This window comes from Paramisgurnus dabryanus, chromosome 16 (assembly GCF_030506205.2).
Source record: "Paramisgurnus dabryanus chromosome 16, PD_genome_1.1, whole genome shotgun sequence".
Lineage (NCBI taxonomy): Eukaryota > Metazoa > Chordata > Actinopteri > Cypriniformes > Cobitidae > Paramisgurnus > Paramisgurnus dabryanus.
This window is the reverse complement of record NC_133352.1, coordinates 5,333,427-5,350,700: the sequence shown is the minus strand read 5'-3', so window position 1 is coordinate 5,350,700 and position 17,274 is coordinate 5,333,427. Positions and strand designations below refer to the sequence as shown.

Genomic DNA, 17,274 nt, shown 5'->3' with positions numbered 1-17,274 from the left:
TTTTCTAAGCCTGCAAACAATATCTATATAGCATACTGTCTACAAAGATTACTAATATTAATATCAACATTACTATACATCGTTTAAAAGGTCTACGGGTTTAGCATCATTGTATGGTGATTGTCTCTGTTTTGAGATACATGCTCTAGCATCAGAAATGTATTTTGTTTGCAAAATATAAACGGGACTTCTTACCTTATAACGATTGCGAGTCGAATCCGGTCTGTTTCAGTTGTGTGAATAACCCATGAAATCAATCTAATAAAATTCATCAAATGACAATTTTTGTCCACAAATGCGTATAATCCATGAAATATAGTAGTCTGTTGTTTACATCAGATTTCGTGTGAACGTGAGATGGAGCCGCAGCGGTCACGTCAGCTTGTCCAATAATCCATGAAATACAGATATATAGTCTGTTGTTTTACATCAGATTTCGCGTGAACGTGTATGAGATGGAGCCGCAGCGGTCATGTCAGCTGGGGGTTCAGGGATTTTTTCAGTAAGTTTCACATTGCTGTGCCGGCTTTGCTTAGATCTGAGGTGGAATTTTTCGCTGTGGATAAAAGTTTTATTCCCACGCAGAGTGTACAGCGGACGCTGATGTTTTTGTCACCTTTAACTGGGTTAAACTCAAAGTAATGTTGGTACTTCCAAGCATTAAACGCTGCATAGTCTTGTTCTCTTCCGCGCTCCATGTTGTCTTCTCACGTTCAACAATACACTGACTGACGGCGTGGCGCTCATACGTCATTGTCACTCGACTCGCGTCACAACACGAGAGAGTCTCACGAAACAAAATCAAGATTAAAAAATAACGCAGTAACGCAGTCTGCTAACGGGGAAGTAACAGTAATCTAATTACTCGTTTTGCAATTGTAGTCCCTTACTTTACTCGTTACTTGAAAAAAGTAATCAGATTACAGTAACGCGTTACTTCTAACGCGTTACTGCCCATCACTGGTGGTTACACTGAATATATTGTTGTTGTTGCTTCTTATGACAAAGTGGTTTGTTAAAACTAACATTTGCTAAGTTTAAAAAGAAGCATTTCATTTACATGTTTCTAAAACCAATGCAAGAGCTTTTATTAGTTTTTTTCTTTTATTCTCACCTTGACCATGTTTTAATGTATTTGACAGGGATTTAAGGCTGAAGACCAATCTGACCATTTAAAGCTTCAGTGACAAAATGCCATATGCTTTGCTGTTGTTGTGCCATTTGCTTAAATCACAGGATTCCTGTTGTTTTACATCTTGGGTGTTGCCTCAAAGAAAAGGACAAAAGTGAAGTCCCCCTTCAGGGCCTGTTCTTGTGAAAGTGTGAAGTATCGATGGAAATCTGCATGACTATGAAAGGTGCAATTCCATTCGATGAAGCTTTTCATGCAGGGCTGTAAGAAGAAGGATGTCTTCAAGACTTATCAGCAACAAGTTTGGACAATATGTCTGAAGATGACAACTGCACACAACTGAAAGCATAATCTTATGAACTATGTCACCATGTGGCCCACGCTGCCAAGGGCGGATTTGTAGGATTAAAAATATAGGGATTTGTAATATTAATTGATTACTTCGTCACAACTTGTCACAACCCCCATTTCCCCACTGTACCATCTCCATTCCTGTGCTTACAAAGACTATTGTTACAGCTGTTTGTTCAATACAGTGGGGGTTAAAGGTGTGGTCTTCTGATTGCTCAGTTTGAATGTATCATGTTAGGTTTAGTCACATGGTCAAGGTAAAAAGAGAATAAAGGTCTTGGTTTTCATGAGCTCTGGGCTTTTGCCTTTTGGCATTTGCCTTTTGCTTTCTGCCCTCTGCTTTTCTTCTTTACCTGAGTTCTTGGGTTTAGGCCATTAGGCCTTGATTCCAGTTCTTAATGGTGATTCTCTTTCTTCTAAACTTTCTTTCTTTCTCTATATTATCAGGTAATATCTCACATACATTGGAAACAGTTAATTGTTTGTATTAAGTACCATTTCATGCATTTATAGTGTAACCATTTCAATTGTAACTTTAAGTCAGAACTGTTATTAAACCTTTTCATTTACAAATCTGTTGTTTAGTTTTGATTTAGTGTTAATACTTAAACGCTACATATTGCAATTCAATATATTTATATTCTAGCAATGCTCTCCCACATATTTCGCTATTATAACTGCAATTATTTCCGTCATTGGTATAGGTTGCAGAAGGGTGAAAATTGACCAGAAATACACAGTTTTATAATATCTTGCTGTTAACATTTCTCAGTCATTTCGGCATTCCTACAGATTGAACCACTGTAGTGAATCCACCCTTACACACTCCCTTTGCCAGATACACTGATTAAGCGCATGTAAGACAGAGCATCCTGATTGGCCTGTTGCGGTAAATCAACCAATTAATTGTCAGTGTTGGCAGGCTTTTATCTCTTCTCCCGAACCGAATTAGTACACACATGCAAGGTCTCCCCCTCCCTCTCTGCCGTGCGCATGCTACTCTTTGCTTGCTCGCTCTAGATTCTAGATTTTAACTAATTTGCGGGCATCAGAGAGCCGCTATCAAAATGCGGAAGACTCCCGAAACTTCTGGGAGACTTGGGATGTCTGCAAGTGCCATATACATACAACATAAATGAGTAAAAATAAAACTTGGAAAGGTTTATCAGACTAGCTGGACTTCATTTATACTAAATGAAATTAGTAGAGAAACTGTGTTATGTCACCTTCAGTATAAGGAGGTCTGGTTACAAATGCACAAATAACTAAACCAAAGCAAATTGCAAGTTATGCTTAAAGGATGCTGTTCTATAAACACAGGAAATATGATTAAAACAACATCTTGATGTAATGGAGTTACAGCTTGGTACACTGGAGCACATTTGCTAGTGTTTAGACAGAACCTCAGTGCTTTGAAGTGTTATTTGTCAGTATCATTTATCAGTATCAATACTTTTGCCTAGTGCTGAAGTCAACCCGGAGAGGATCATGTGGGTCAACAGTCAGGGACTTGTCAACATTTGACGGCTAGTGGACAGGCTCTGGGCTGGCAGGATAAACACTTGAGCTGATGAGGAGAGCTGGCTGTGGCACCTGTCAGTTCATCCATTCACCTCTCCAAAGAATTCTTCAGTCTTTGAAGCAGTATGTCACAGAGAGTTACAGCACATGTCCTTTAGCATTCAAGTGCACTTGTGACAGACACAATTTTCTTCAGTACCTCAGACTCAACATAATGTAATCTGTATTAACTGTAAATTGAATTTGGAATTTAATTTCCTTAACTTGTAAGCCTTTAAATGTCTTATTTGTCCAGTTTGAACATTTAAATGCTTCTGAAATAAAACATCAGTTTTTATAACAATCTAGCAAGTTTGGATAACGTTTAATATTCTTCAAATTTCTGTTTAGTGGTTGTCAATTTTTGTTGTATAAAATGACTATCAAAGCCAAATCTTGAAGTAGCCTAGTGCCTGGAACAGATTAGACACAATAATTTAAGTATTTAGAGGAAATTCCCCTCTAAAGCAACAGCAGGCAGCTGCATCTCTTAAATCTAAATGAAATTAAATCCTAATTTCTAATTCTAATCGAATGACTTCAGGACTTCAGTCTCCTTGTGTTTCGTGCCAAGAGAGGTCATCCTAAATACTGACTGATGGCTAAAGAAGACATTTAGTTCGGAAAATTGTTTTGTTTTTAATTTTGTGTACATATGGATGGACATTAAAACTTTGCTAAAACAACAAAGCTGGTGATGGTGGCCTAATACTTTTGCACACACTGTAACAAAGTGCTGTAAAAATTACAGCATTATTTTACAGCAGTGGGCTGTTTTTCTAATAGTACAGACAATTGCTGTAAACTGTTTAGCAATGCTGACATCGCGGGCATGCATGTCAAAATTCTTGGGCATTAAATCTGTTTCCGCCTGCGCGGGACTTTTACAATGCGTCTCATGCAATATCCAATCCTCGTCGCATTGGTTGTGGTATGTTTTCACTAAATACGACAATGAATACATCAAGTCCAACCACCGGAAGCATTTGATATTTTGAGCTTTCAACCTGGAAGTGTTTTTAGTTCACGGCAACTGTTTGAAAATTTGTGTCACTTTCAAGCGGTCGATGTGCTTCCACTAGACTCTGGACACTAATGAAAGTAAAGAAAAATATATATCTTTTATCTTGGTACTGAAACATTGTACTCTAAATCTATGGAGGAGATTGTATTTAAATAAATTGTGGAAATTTGAATATTACATTTATGGTAATAGAGTACAGTGAACATCCTGTCAGAACATCCACTGCAGGCATCGTTCTAAAAACCATGCTTACCATGGGTCTGATGCCCATTCCAACTAAAGTCCGATGCCCATTTCAACTAAAGTCTGATGCCCATTCCGACTAAAACAGTAAATGTTCATGATTTAATTTGAATGAAAATACACAATTCTACCTGCTGTTAAAATTTCATGCAAATATCTTATAAATTGAGAAAGTAACAAGCAAAAACATGTGAATAAGCAGCATTTTCGTTCACACACCTTCCATTGACATCCATATATAACTTTTTCCTCTGATTTCTAATATTAAAAATATAATTACTTTCTCAATCCTCAAGGGATTTTTACAATCCAGGTATCTTTGTAAATGGGAATGTCTCTGTCTAGTCATGTGATTTTGAGCTTTGGGGTTTTTGAAAAAATTGTCATTATAGCTACTTCATCAGCATCGCTGTTTTGGTAAGATTTCACACATTCCCCTGCACAATAGCAACTATGAACCAAAAACTCTGGGATTAAATGTTAGATCATGAACAGTTACTGTTTTAGTTGGAATGGGCCATTTAGTTGGAATTAGTTTGTCATATTCAGACTCAGACCCATGGTTTTTAGAATGACGCCTGCAGTTCTGATGTTCTTACAGTACGTTCGCTAATCTACCACCACAAACATGACTACCAAATTTTCGTGGTTCATTTAAATACATTCTCCTTCCTTGGTTTCGATGAAATTTCGTCAGTACCAAGATAAAAGATATATATTTTGTCAACCCTACTTTTCAGTTGTGCCCTTCCTGTATCCTGAGATATCTTCATTAGGTACTTTTTTGATGGCAACATAGATATATACTTCACTGCCTTCAATGGCCCACAATTATATGAGTGTACGTGCATGGATAATGTGATTGGTCGAAGCTGGCAGAGTTTTAAAAAATCTAATGGCGGCCAAAAAAGCGCATGGAGCACATTTTGTGTAAAAAAGTTATATTTTGACATTTATATCTTTTGGTTGCACTTCTAATGAGACATTACAACAATCACAAAGGTGCTCTCTGTTTTTATTTCAAACAGAATTTTGTTATGCTGCCTATAAAGGCTGTCCGAATGTGTTTCCTAGAGCTGCTCTCATGCAAAAACGCTGCATAAACTTTGGACGCAGCCTTCGTAAGTTTCTATCCTTTGTTTGCTTGAGTGGCTGGTGAGTTCTCCTATTTTTACTGAAGTCCACTTTTATCTCCTTTGTCTTGTTCGTGTTAAGGGTAAGATTATTGTTCTTCCTATCACTGCAATGAAGTTGTACTTGTGGGTGGCAACACAGTCCTATTCTCTACACACTCGCTGAGTCCCAATTCGCATACTATCCGTCCTAAATAGTATTCGAAACTAGAATTAGTACGTCCCAAATCGTAGTATGTTGAAATGAGTATCCCAAAGATACCCGGATGGTCTACTATTTCCGGTTAGAATTCGAAGTGCAGATCAATGCACACTCTAACGGCTAATATTGCCCACAACCCATTGCTTAATACTGTGGCTGTAGAAATGTTAACTTTATTAGTCCAGCGAAAGAAACGTGGTTCCTACACTTTACTGTAGTAAAAGCTTGGTTCATTTTCATCTGGGTATTTTTGAGTTATATGTAAGTATAAAATACGTTAAACAATAGTTATACTATACACTTCTTAATATTTGGACTTTAAAATAAGTAGCTTTTGTTACACACATTGCACATGAACGTCAGAACCAGCCGCCTCACAAACGACCTGCGTTTGGTTCTAATGACGCTCTGCTTTACTCCTCAACTTGGTAGAACACATTGTAAAAAACAATGAGAAATAAAGATGGGAATAGTAAATAAAATTATATTTGACATAAGTTACAAGAATGAATTAAATATTGTTAACAGTCTTGGTGTGCGTAACTAGGCAACCACGTTTTCATTCACGTTGCATGACGTCATCGAAGTACCCCAGAACGTGGATACTCTTTTGCTACACACTCAAAAGTATGTACATTTTCATCACAAAAACAGTACATACTTTTAGGTCGTAGTATAAGTAGTATTAAATGTGACTGAGAATGCAGCTTGTGGGGTGCCAGGCGCCAATGTTTGTTATGAATGTGACTGTGGTCCTATTTCCAATCTTAACAGACTGCAGTCTGCCAGTCAGAAAGTCTAGGAGCCAGTCACAAAGTGTGGGGAAGAGTCTAAGTACAAACAGTTTTTAGGTGAGTTTGTGAGGTATGATCGTGTTGAAAGCTGAGCTATAATCAATAAAATGCGTCCTGATATAAGTGTCCTTATTTTCAGGGTTAGAGAGGAAAATGTGAATGGCAGCAGCAAGCGAGTACATCAGTCAACTATGTAGCACAAACTACAACCCAGGGATGTTGTCTGGTCCTGCTGCTTTGCATGGTTGATCACTACTCTTAGCTGGAGGCAGAAAGATTCCCCTCAATGCTTTAACAGACGGTAGCTAGCGAGTTTTCTACGCATTGTGTGTAGGACAACTCGCACGTGTTGCACACTGGACTTGCCCATTCAATAGCACAAGGTAAATCAGACACTTCCAGAAGTAAAATATGCGTTAGAAGCCTATGTTAATTCTTAAACGACAAATATGATATTATTTAATGTTAAACTATGTGGGTGGCGCTCTGTGGCATGACTCCCTGCACTACACCACTGTTTAAGGAAACTTTATGAACGGTATGTGGACTGTATGTTGTCTGTTGTGAGGTAACACATAATCCAAGAAGCACAGAGCAGCACAATTACCTCAATCCAGGCCGACAAGACCACCGATGTTGCCACACAGTGACTTGTGCTGCTGTACATTGATGGACAAAAAAACCTAATAGCCTGTAATTTGGCTACTTTACTGTGTGTGTACGTGTGTTTGTGTGTGTGTGTGTGTGTGTGTGTGTGTGTGTGTGTGTGTGTGTGTGTGTGTGTGTGTGTGTGTGTGTGTGTGTGTGTGTGTGTGTGTGTGTGTGTGTGTGTGTGTGTGTGTGTGTGTGAATGATTACCTTGATTAGTTCACTGTAATTATAATAAACCCACATTGAACTTAAATTTACATATACATTTATTGGGAGACCCCATTACTCAATACATTGACAGAAAGAGTTTATTCAGTCAAGTTGGAGTGGAGGCAATGTATTCAAAAGTTAACCTAAGTCATGCTTTTGAGTCACTAGCACTTTTTTGTTTAAAGCTTACTCTACAAATGGCTTTTCTAACTAAACAAAAATTGAATATACTGCATTAGCCCACTTAGTAAAAGTTATGAAACTGATTGCCTTCAAAGTAGTTAATTACATTTTTTATTGTAGAATGTGAATGTACAATAATTAGAAGGGTCTGATTTTCGAAGAATGAAAGATAAACTTATGTATAAATTTATGTATGATTCTAACATTTATGCACACTAACATTTTGTTGATGAAATACTGATCACAAAAATAGATTAAATAAAATTTGCATTGACATTCCAGACTATATACACACAAAAAAAATCAGAGATTGAAAAAACGTAAAATTTTATTTCAACACACTTCATGACATTTTTACGACTCAAAGTTTGGGTGAGGTAGTTTACCTAACTCAGTATACTTAGTAATTGCCCAGCTTCACTACAGTACAACTAAACCAGTTGAATCAGTTAATTAGTTAATTAGGCAACGTATTAAACATTAATTTCTGAGTTTGTTCCAATAATGATATAATGTCCACCCAACTTATTTTTTTAACAATTAATGAGTTAAAAGTTTTTATAAAATTTTAGTTGAATGCATTTTTACTAGGATCCACACAGACCTTAACACTAAACGCAAAAAACTTTAATCAACATACATCTTTAAATATAAAACAACTCTAAATACAACAAATAACTAACAGAGACAACAACACCAGCATAAATTAAGCCAGCAAACATTAACAGTAACAGTAATCCTTTTTAATAATATTAACTACATAATTTTACATGCTGCAATGAATGCTGGGAATTTTCAAACCCTTGTTTGATGTAGCTTTGTTAGGACAAACACATGAGTATCAAGATAATCTGTGTTAACAACATGTTGAGAACAAATCTTATTTAGTAAACAAAATAACAAATTACTCCTTTAACTAAAAAGGATCTTTCTTCAAGTTACTTACCTTTGTTGGGATAATATTTTAAAGTTAAAATTTTTACAGTGTAACAAGGTATGTGACATCTTAAAATATACAAGCATGATTGCAGTCATAATTTCCCTAAGACACATGTGAATATGGGACCAAACTGTCAGAAATAATGAAGTAGTTTTAAAAACTTATATAACACATAGGCCTATTAAATACGTTTTTTATTCACTTAAATTTAATTTCATTAACTATGTAAACTTCACCTATATATTAATTCTGTTTCCCAAAGTGATAAATGATGGCGGCTACTATTAAATTATTATCATAAATGTGTCCTATAATATTCTGAAGTTTTATTAATTTACCACAAGAGGGCGCTAAGAGAGACACGCATTTTGTCATAATGCCACTGTAACAATACTTCAGCAAACTGTTTTTAAATAAAAAACAAATTATACGTATTTCATAATATAAACAACAAATATTACTTATAATGCTCCGTTTAATAACCATTGTGAAATATAAGTAAAAATAGTTCATCGGATTGAAGGTTTCGGTGGTCCTGAAGAACAGCTCCAGTGCTCCAGAACAGACTGGCATACGCAGTCCGATACAACGAATCGTTTCGTTCGGACGCATTGTTTAATGAAACGGCTCACCAATTCGTTTACACTTAAAATAGTGTTTCCGTACGTCATCGCTTAAATTTCATTTTTCCATTTGAAATCATTTTTGTTTGTAATAAATGCAGACTTTGTTTTTTTATATATGTATAGAGTCTGACAAACCTGATAGTTTTACTTTTAAAATTATCCTCACAGAGTGATTAACACTGTGCGAATCGTTTGATCGAATCAGGAAAAAGAACCGGTTTAAAGACGATTCGGTTACTGTATACTGCATTCCTAGTAGGAGTAATTTGGTAGTGTGCCTTTCCGAACAAACCCCTGTAGTTGCATGTGTGATGAGATTTAACTCTCGGTCAGTTATCTGCTTTATGAAATACACGCGAGGCGCTTCCAGTGGACAGAGGAAGTGTCTTCAGAAGGGATAAACGGCAGAGAAGGGACAACTCTATATCTTCCAGGCGCAGGGTGATGGGGATGGAAGTTATTTGCGGATACTCAAACTAACAGTTCGAGCAGATGATAAATGACAAACAGCCCAGACTTTACAGAAAGTGTTTCTTCATCTGTTAAATGACTTTTCGTCATTTTTGTAAACTATAGCTTTATAGTGTTGGTCTGTATATCGATTCGAATCATTTCAGCTCGCTGGACTTCGGTTCATCTGCTTTTATACAACCAATTCTTCATTAAAAACGCATCTGATTGAATTTTGTGGAAATATCACAGAGATCATCCGTGCGTCTGACTTGGGAACCTACAAGCACTTCAGCGACATTAAGTAAGTGACAAACTAAATATCGACTGTATTGTAAAACTGTCATTGATGTTAATTATGCATCATTATGTGTTGTTAACCTCGGGTAACGTAGTGTTTCACTCCGTTTTAAATGACTTTAAATCACACGTTGGATTCGGTCGTATGCATTGATGTTTATGAATAAACATCTTTACATGGATATATATGTAAATTCATGAAAAACAACGCATACGACCGAATGCCACTATAAAAATTCACCATGGTAACCGAGGTAAAGTACAACTGTGCAGTTGTTCCTGGAGTGTAACTTTACACTTTACTTTTACCGATTGTGTCAGGTTTTATTCAGCTGTAAATGTAATATTTTTTGCTAGATACCATGCTAGTTTTGTTAATGTTATATTCATTCTGTGAAAATGGGGTGTAAAAAGTCTTTTTTAGATGTAATTTAAAGTTTTTTTCTGTCCTCAAAGATTTTGCCCAATATAGCTTATGTGCATTGGCTTTGCAATTTGCTTATATGAGGTAGCCTAAGCACATTATTGTAATGTAAAATGACAGTAAATGTCAAATGTAAATGAATAATATAAATGTTGGTATTTTATGCATTTAGAAATAGCTACAGGCCATTTGCTCCAGCATTAGATCTGTTTTGTGTCTTTATGTTTCTGTGGGCTGAAACTTTTAAAATGATCAATTTACACATAAATCTGTCAGATGTCTTAGTGTTTGGACTGCACGTCCTCAACAAAACACCTCAGCACTATACATGCTGCATAACTGAGAAGTGCAACTCTATCCTTGTAAGTTTATTCCATCATCGTCTCTGCATTATTATTTTATGTTGTACATTTTGCACAGATTAAGCAATGTACACGCCACACAACTGTGTGCTTTAAATGTGTGACAGCTCTAAATGTTTGACCGATTTGTAAGGAAGGAATAACCAACATTTCACCATCTTGGTTAACTGTAGACCCCAATAGTCTGGCTACGAGTAACCCTCTATTAGATAAAATCAACTTGAATTTGGTTACATGTCGCTTTTGCCAAAATATGATGTATGATATATTAATATTTTACCATGTAAGCAAAGTAAACAGTTATTACAAGGTGTTTGGTTTTATTTCTTTTCTTTTCTTTTTCATTCATGCACTTGCAGCTGATTTAATTTCTGATGTAGCTGCCTTGTTTACTGACACTGAATTACACAAGATTTAAGGCGTTTTCCTTATTCCTGATAAATGTATTAAGAAATGCAATAACTTGGCTCATAGTAAAGGAAAGCAGAAGATCATTTGTTGTCCCATGTACAGTTTTCTGTTAAAAAAACTGCTTTTTGTATTGAGTAACTTACTTCTTGTTAATGAAACTGTTGAGAGGTGTGATCAGAGCCGGCCCAGCCACTAAACGACACTTGCAATTGCAAAGGGCCTCGTGGCCAGCAGAGGGCCCCCTTAAGTCACTCAGCTAGTGACTGAGTTGAAAAAAATGAAATCATTCATCAAAAGTAACATAAAATAAATATAAATATTCATTATTTATTATTATGGCAATGTTAAAAAGGCTGTTACTTGTTATTATAGTTATTATGAAAGTTCGCTAATAAGATCTCTTTCTTGCCGAGATTGATTGACACACAGCATCCAGCGCAGCAGCCAATCAGTGCCCGCGACTATGTGCAGGCGAGCATCCCGCCCACAGAACGCAAAGTTGAGTTGGGCCGGATCCCTGATACAGACGCGAACTTTTGCTGTTGCTTTAAGGACAATTTCTTTAATGTTATGTGTGTTTGTGCGTAAATGCGAAGTAAGTGGATCTTATTTGACTTCGGTAATGACCAAACCTGTGTTCTGTTTGACTTCTCTTTCTTATATTTGCCATCATAACGTGAATTGGTTTATTAAGCTTAATAATTAATATTTAAACGGTTTAACGTGGTAAATTAATTCTGTTACGCTTATATTTCACGTATGCCATAGTCATTTCTACATATTTATGTCATTAGTGTAATTATATTGTTAAACGTCTGAATTTAAAGTGTTTTATGTGTAAGAGTAAAACTCATGCGCATATGCGTGGTACATGTCCAGACAGCGCACTGATGTTAAACCACCTGCTAGCCTTTGCAAAAGTGTATAATGTCACTGTTCAGTCTTTAATATTTAAACTATAGCAATGCATATGACATACAGTAGCCAGCTTTGTTAGATTAATGTTATGAATGCAATGTTAATTGTTAATCTTCAGTTATTAATATTATTTGCAAGTGAATTGTTATTATCCACAAACCTATGTTTGTGTCAGATTTAGCTCATCTCAAACAAGCCTATTAACTTTTGTTATGCTATTTACGTAAGGGATAATATATAGTGAGGCGAATGTTAGGTACTATTAACCTTGTTTGTTGGGTTTTAGATAGTATTGTTAATGAAGTTTATTTGAAAAATTTAAACATTTAAGTGTTGTATTTATTATTTTATATTATATTTTATTTAAATGTTATTCTATTTAATCTATTTCATTTGAATTATATATAGGCTGTTGTTTGTGCCTCTTAAACTCTGGTGTCAATTAAAAATGTTTCTTTGATGGTCAGTGAAAATCACTTTATCAGTCTTTTTATTCAGCAAGTTCATCAGTGTGTGTTTGTTGCACTGCACTGCCATTCAGTTCAGTCAGTGGTATCATATTTTTCCTGTTAGACATCAAACATGGAACTCAAATCAAGAACTCAAGGGGGCAGTTTCCCTGAAAGGAATTAAACTAGTCCTAGACTAAAATAAAAGTAGGCTAAGAGCTGTCCAAACTGAAAAAAGCTTGCACTGACATATCTTAAAATACACCAGTTCCCTTTGTTTTGCCTCAAAATCCACACAAATAATGTTTTTAGTAAGGCATTTTTGTTAAAATTTGTTATGTTTTCTAATTAAACTAAGGCCGAGTCCTGTCTTAAGATATTCCCTGTCCGGGACCACCCCAAGGTCTTTTATTGTCATTCTGTAGGCTACATGTTGCCACATAAGAACGAAATACTTAAAAAAAATAACATATTAGATATTAGTCATAAGGTAGTCATTGCTTTTCTTTAGGCCTTACTTAAAATGGTCAAAAGGGCCCCGACTAAATTTTGCTTAGGGCCCCCAAAGGTCTAGGGCCGGCTCTGGGTGTGATAGTTGTATAGTATGGTCACAGTACTTGTACTCCCTCTTAAATGAAATGGCATGAATAAATTACCTTTGTTATATATTTAGGTATTTAGCAGACTGTTAAAACAATAGTAAATAAGATTTATTATAAGAAAGCAAAAATATGGGAAGTGCTATACAAAGTTGCAACGCTTCATAGAGAAGAGGTTAAGCATATAGGCATAGCGTTAACATGTCCCTGTATATATTTACACAAAGGATATCTTTTGAAATGTTATTTGAATATTGTGAGGGACGAAGCTGACTGGACAGAGTTTGAAAGATCATTCTACCAATAAGGAACAGTGAAGCAGAATGAGCTGGACAGTAATTTTGGGCTCTTTTTTTGAAAGGAATCCACAAGGCGCTGTCCATTTGCTGACTGCAGGGTTCTGAATGGGGCGTAAATGTGCGAGAAGGATTGTAGGTATGCCAGCCGCCGCAAAGCCAGTGGCGATTTGTATGCAAACAGCAATGACTTGAATTTGATGCGGGCTGCAACCGTTAGGTAATGTAGAGAGATGAAGAGTTTTGATTAGTATGAGAACTGCCATGTCAAACCTTGTTAAATAATGAAAGGCTTTGTTGAAGCAAACAAAAACGAGGGCATTTACATGATAAATACAAAAAAAACAGATATCTATCCAAAATCAGTTTATTACTGAAAATCTTTTTGTCAGTTGAGCTTAGAAAATGTATTTAAGTGGTAACATCTACATTAACTGGTTTTGATGTAGTGAAAGAAAGTATTAAATGAAGACTACAAGATATAAATGAATTTAATCATCCTTAAATACCAAGAATTGAATATGGCATAACTGTGATTAGATAGAACTTGTCTATTTGTATGAAACTGTATTTCCACCCTGATCTAAATTAAGCTGAATTTAAAACTTTATTAACGAAAATACATACCTTTCGGTAGCGCCGCCATCTTAGTCGCGTCCGCATTCAGGATGAGAGCTTACGCAGCCTACGGAGGCTACTCTGCTGCTGCTCTGTGCCCCCCCCCCTCCGAATTTGTCATACGTCACTAAGAAAAGTGCGTACACTACGCTAATACTATCTCCTGAATGCGGACGCGACTAAGATGGCAGCACTACCTGAAGGTATTTATTTTCGTTAATAAAGTTTTAAATATGGATATTTCTTTAACAACACCGCGCAAATTACCCTCAGAAGACCTTTGTTTATCATCCTGGAGCCGTTTGGATTTAATTTGTGAAGGATGGACGCACTTTTTTTGGACTTGAAGGTCGTGGACTATGGGTGGACCCCGTAACATTACATTTAATCAACTGAAAGATCTAAAACATTTTATAAAATATCCGAAAATGTGTTTGTCTGAAAAACGATGGACATATGCAACTCGGACAGCTTGGGGGGGACTAAATCATGGGTTTAATATCATTTTTGGCCGAACTATCCCTTTAAATAAATTGATTGCAACCACTTACCTAAAAAAATTGAGTAAATTGAATAAATACTTTTTTTCAGTGTATTTAAGTTATTGTGTTACACTATATAACCAAAAGCATTGGAATCATTTCACCATTATTACACCAACCCTTCTCGCACATTTACACCCCATTCAGAACCCTGCAGTCAGCAAATGAACAGCACCTTGTGGTACTTTAAATGTGGGGTGCATGGCTTTTGAAAAACACTTTGGAAAAGGGAGTCGGGCCGAGTACCAAAACACACTTGTAGCCAATCAGCAGTTAGGTTGCCTGGGTTACATATATGTGGGGCGGGTCTATCAAATGAAGGTTTTCAAGTGTCAAAATTAGCTTTCAGAGATCATGTACCCCGCCTTTGATGAAATTGCATTTAAGTACAGATTTTAAGGAGTTTAATATGGAGCTATTACAGCTGCTACTCTTTGTGGGACGGCTTTCAACATGATTTTGGAGTGTTTATGTGGGACACTATTTATTCTGTAGTGCATTTATGAGCTCAGGCATATGGAGTTTTATCTCTACCACATTTATGCATAGCACAATCACATTTTGAGCACATAAAAGAGAATTTCGCATGCATGAGCCGAGATTTGTGAAGAAATATTCGTCCCGCAAATATATGAAATGAAAATGCTTGTCTAAATGTGTTCAAAGTTGCACTTTAGCCTGCGCTAGTGTTGTAGTTCTCGAGACCGGTCTCGGTCTCAAGACCACTTTTTAAAGGTCTTGGTCTCGTCTTGGAATCGACCGCATTTTTACTCGGTCTCGTCTCGGTCTCAGACAAAGAGGACTAATTGTCCGCTCTCTCTCTCTCTCTCTCTCTCTCTCTCTCTCTCTCTCTCTCTGTGTGTGTGTGCATGCGTTCACACATGTGTCTGAGGACAGACAGCAGGCAAAAATAACAGAGGCAATCGCGATCTTCTAAAATGCTAATGACATAACTTTTTTTTTGCAAACGCTACTGTCGTCATGTTCACCTATCATTCGATAAATCGATATATAGACATTATCCCAACAGGCCCTTCCTATCACAGCAGCTGAGCAAAGCAGCTAATGCATGGTCTAGTTATTTCTTGTATGTATATGGTTGAGTGAATGAGCTGAAGGATTAGCGCTCGCAGTGTGGGTAGCAGGAGAGCGGGCAGGTAGAAACTGCATTTTAGGCCCTGTTTACACAAGAACGCACGAGGGTTAAAATGTAAACATATTTTATCGGATGTGCCTTTCGTTTACACGGCGATTAAGTTTTTGGGGCTTAAAAACGTAAAAAAGTGAAACCACTCTTTAGAGTGGAAATCTTTAAAACGCTCTACCGTCCCTGTCTAAAGGGTAAAAACGCAAAAGTCTGCTCATGGTGGCTCTCATCGCATACGCGTTTACGTCACAGGCATGCGCCAGTTCGGGAAAAACAAACTTGTCGGTTTATTTCCATATGTCGGACCTTCAAGTTGCCGCTCTGATAAATATACAGTCTTTCCAGCAGTTGTACGAAATATTCACAGCTAGTATTACTGATCAAAGGTGCATTATTTACCTCTATCAAACTGTTGATGTGGCAATTCGTCAGAGGCAAACCAGACAGCTTTGGACGAGACCTGGGAAAACAAGGAATAAGGTTGTACGCAGGCGCGTGGACTTGTTGTTTTTGTGTGTCAGTGCTTCACATTGCCACCTAGCCGCCTGTAGTGCATACTACATCAAATATCACACACTTTTGCATCACCATATGCACACAGATTTCCCCCCAAAACGCTCGTATAAATGCGGAATAAAAAGTTATAATGCAACACCACTTTTGCGTGTTCTTTTCAGATCATTTCCATGTAAACGTAGCCTTGAACTGCATTGAAACTGTAACTGTTGGGGTCCATTAAAGTCCATCCTGAAATGTTTTTTCTAAAAAAAAATTTGTATTCTCTACTAAACAAATAAAGACATAAACAACTTGGATGGGGGTGAGTAAATTATCAGGATCAGTGTTTCCCACAGGATTTTTAGAGACTTTGGCGGTGATGATGTCACACTCTAATAAGCATATATGTGACGTCATCATGTGTTTGCGTTTGATCGAGTGTTGGCATCTGAAATATGTTTCACTTCTACTCTTTGATCTGTCACATTATATTGCATTTTTAGACAACTACAGTAAATGCCATTTTTACATATGATCTGTTCTGTTGTCAGACATAAAACGAGTAGACTATAAAATAGTGACTAAACACGTCCCAGTAACACCTTGTGTTTAATCCATCTGTTGCTAAAATCCTAAACGTGACATCATCTGACAAAATCACCATATATTCACATTGAAGCCTTACTGCTGTTGCTCTTCTCATCAATGTCTTGTTGTGTTATGAGCAGGGCTTGACATTAACTTTTTGAGGAACTTGTCCCCTGGACAAGTACATTTGTGTTTCACTTGTCCATGCACAAAAGTCACTTGTCCGGGTAAAGATTTATAATATAATGTATTTTTTGTGTTTTGCTAATCAGTGGCGGAGCAAGGGATTTTTCATAGGGGTGGCCAGGCAGGGGCCAGCAGTTACTCTGGGGTGTGGCATATAAAATCTCTATCATCCAACCTTAAAATACTTTTAAGTATTATAGGTGTGTTAATCAGAATAATGTATAACATACAATTGCTACAATACTTTAAATTTTATTAAAATGAATTGAGATTAACATACAATTTATAGTCATAATTCAACCTCCATGTTTTTTAAACTATTTCATCAAATAAAACTTTTGAAATTTACTTTGAAACCAGAATTTATATCTCCCATTGCTGAAAAAACTATAGAGACCAGAAAAGCATGTGAATTTTAAAGGCTACTTCAATGAATT

General features: G+C 36.6%; 1 protein-coding gene across 1 annotated transcript in view; it reads left to right on the top strand.

Moving 5' to 3' along the window:
- Nucleotides 1-9,284: 9,284 nt before the first annotated feature.
- The window catches only part of il1rapl2 (interleukin 1 receptor accessory protein-like 2), a 481,367-nt gene continuing 473,377 nt past the window's right edge, over nt 9,285-17,274 (top strand). Inside the window, exon 1 of the mRNA XM_065268003.2 lies at nt 9,285-9,803. The gene's annotated coding sequence lies outside the window, so the exon portion shown is untranslated. The remainder of the gene's footprint in view (nt 9,804-17,274) is intronic.